Below are 3,189 nucleotides of genomic sequence, written 5' to 3'. Positions count from 1 at the left end.
AGTCAAACGCCTCGCTTCTCAACTGGACTAACAAGAGCTGGCACACTCGTCCACCATTTCGGGTACTCAGAGGTGTGTGACCGCTAGGTTCCTCGCTGCCTTTCAGAAGACCATGAAGAGCAACAAAGGATCATATGTGCGAAATTACTTGCGTGTTACGAGGTTGAGCGTGACAATTTTTGCCGAACATCGTTACAGGGGACGAAAGATTGGTGTATCATTTCGAACCAGAAACAAAACGGCAATCTATGGAGCGACGCCACACCACAACTTCTCTCTGAAGGAAAAGTTGAAAGACGCGCCCTCAGCCGCTAAAGTCATGGGGACGGTATTCTGGGACTCTTGTAGGGCTCATTCTGTTTGATGTCCTCCCTCATGGTACAACGATCTACTCTGAAGTGCTCTATGCTATTCTGAGGAAGTTGAAGAAACGTCTCCAGCGTGCTCGATGTCACAGAAAAGCAAATGAACTTCTCTTTCTCCACGACAACGCAAGGCCGCACACAAGTATGTGCACCCACGAGAAGCTCACACAACTTGATTGGAACGTCTTTCCTCATCAACCCTACAGTCCGTATCTCGCACATTCCGACTTCCGTTTGGCCCAATGAAGGATGCACTTCACGGGCGGTCGTACGTGGATGGTGGGGAGGATACCGATGTAGCAAGACGTTGACTCGTCGGAGGATACGTGCCGCCCCAGTAAGGTGCCACAAGGCTGTTGTATTGAACGGAAATTACGAGGGCAGTTCAATAAGTAATGCAACACATTTTTTTTCGGAAACAGGGGTTGTTTTATTCAGCATTGAAATACACCAGGTTATTCCCCAATCTTTTTGCTACACAACACTATTTTTCAACGTAATCTCCATTCAATGCTACGGCCTTACGCCACCTGGAAATGAGGGCCTGTATGCCTGCACGGTACCATTCCACTGGTCGATGTCGGAGCCAACGTCGTACTGCATCAATAACTTCTTCGTCATCCGCGTAGTGCCTCCCACGGATTGCGTTCTTCATTGGGCCAAACATATGGAAATCCGACGGTGCGAGATCGGGGCTGTAGGGTGCATGAGGAAGAACAGTCCACTGAAGTTTTGTGAGGTCCTCTCGGGTGCGAAGACTTGTGTGAGGTCTTGCGTTGTCATGAAGAAGGAGAAGTTCGTTCAGATTTTTGTGCCTACGAACACGCTGAAGTCGTTTCTTCAATTTCTGAAGAGTAGCACAATACACTTCAGAGTTGATCGTTTGACCATGGGGAAAGACATCGAACAGAATAACCCCTTCAGCGTCCCAGAAGACTGTAACCATGGCTTTACCGGCTGAGGGTATGGCTTTAAACTTTTTCTTGGTAGGGGAGTGGGTGTGGCGCCACTCCATTGATTGCCGTTTTGTTTCGGGTTCGAAGTGATGAACCCATGTTTCATCGCCTGTAACAATCTTTGACAAGAAATTGTCACCCTCAGCCACATGACGAGCAAGCAATTCCGCACAGATGGTTCTCCTTTGCTCTTTATGGTGTTCGGTTAGACAACGAGGGACCCAGCGGGAACAAACCTTTGAATATCCCAACTGGTGAACAATTGTGACAGCACTACCAACAGAGATGTCAAGTTGAGCACTGAATTGTTTGATGGTGAACCGTCGATCATCTCGAACGAGTGTGTTCGCACGCTCCGCCATTGCAGGAGTCACAGCTGTGCACGGCCGGCCCGCACGCGGGAGATCAGACAGTCTTGCTTGACCTTGCGGCGATGATTACACACGCTTTGCCCAACGACTCACCGTGCTTTTGTCCACTGCCAGATCACCGTAGACATTCTGCAAGCGCCTATGAATTTCTGAGATGCCCTGGTTTTCCGCCAAAAGAAACTCGATCACTGCCCTTTGTTTGCAACGCACATCCGTTACAGACGCCATTTTAACAGCTCCGTACAGCGTTGCCACCTGTCGGAAGTCAATGAAACTATACGAGACGAAGCGGGAATGTTTGAAAATATTCCACAAGAAATTTCCGGTTTTTTCAACCAAAATTGGCCGAGAAAAAAATTGTGTTGCATTACTTATTGAACTGCCCTCGTATGTTGCAAAATACGGATTTGTAGCCAAAAGATTGGGGAATAATATGGTGTATTGGAATCCGCAACAAAAGAAACCTGTTTTCAGAAAAAAAATGTGTTTCTATAATTATTGAAGGCTCCTCATGTAAGTCTACTTGCGGAACTACTCGCTGATGTTTATTCGGAGAATGATTTAAAGGCAGATCTGTTGTACCTTCCAGGATTTGGATGTTTGTCTCCCATTCCTCCAGTATTTTAGTAAAATTGCTTTAGATACACTGTGCTTACTTTTTCAGTGTGTAAGACATTCTGTGTCTATGAACCGTTTCTGATTAACAGACATGTGTCGTGCCAGAAGTTTGAATGATGATTCTCAGACAGATGAAGCCTATGGTTTTCTTCCTTGAGTTAATTGACGACTCTAGAGGCAGGAAGTGCATCCGGCTTCGAAATTAAAAGAAAGCAATGTACGCAGCGGATTATCCCCTAGGAAATAGAGAGAATCACAGTGTGTGTGTGTGTGTGTGTGTGTGTGTGTGTGCAAGGATAGGCAAATGAAACTGCAATAAACCAGTTGTTTGTAAAAAAAAAAAGCATTCATTTTCAAATTAAAATAATAGTGTTAAGCGTGACCATATTCAACTTTTCCAAATACAGATTTTTATTTTGGAAAATTTAATAATGAGTTCCGTCTACTTTCTTTTCGATAGCAAATTTTCTTCGTTCATGAACATCACGGCGTTAAAGGGTTTTGAAGGACCTAATTACGATGTCCACATGCCAGAAACGTGCTTCTATGAATTTTGCTGGTTTCTGTTGTATACGATCACAAAGACACATCTTCTACAGGCTGTTTTTGCTCTCATCTTAAAGCACCAAGAAAAGAGAACAAAGAGAACTAAACGATCTGAAGTGTAAAACCCGTCTACTCTCTTTTCAATAAGATATGACCGTCGACGTAACTTCGTACACGTACACACACCATCGACTGGTACACTATGTGATCAAAAGTGTCCAGACACCTGGCTGAAATGACTTAAAAGTTCGTGGCGCCCTCCATCGGTAATTCTGGATTTCAGTATGGTGTTGGTCCACCCTTAGCCTTCATGACAGCTTCCACTCTCGAAGC

Source organism: Schistocerca cancellata, chromosome 7 (genome assembly GCF_023864275.1).
Source record: "Schistocerca cancellata isolate TAMUIC-IGC-003103 chromosome 7, iqSchCanc2.1, whole genome shotgun sequence".
Lineage (NCBI taxonomy): Eukaryota > Metazoa > Arthropoda > Insecta > Orthoptera > Acrididae > Schistocerca > Schistocerca cancellata.
This window is presented reverse-complemented; position numbering follows the sequence as displayed.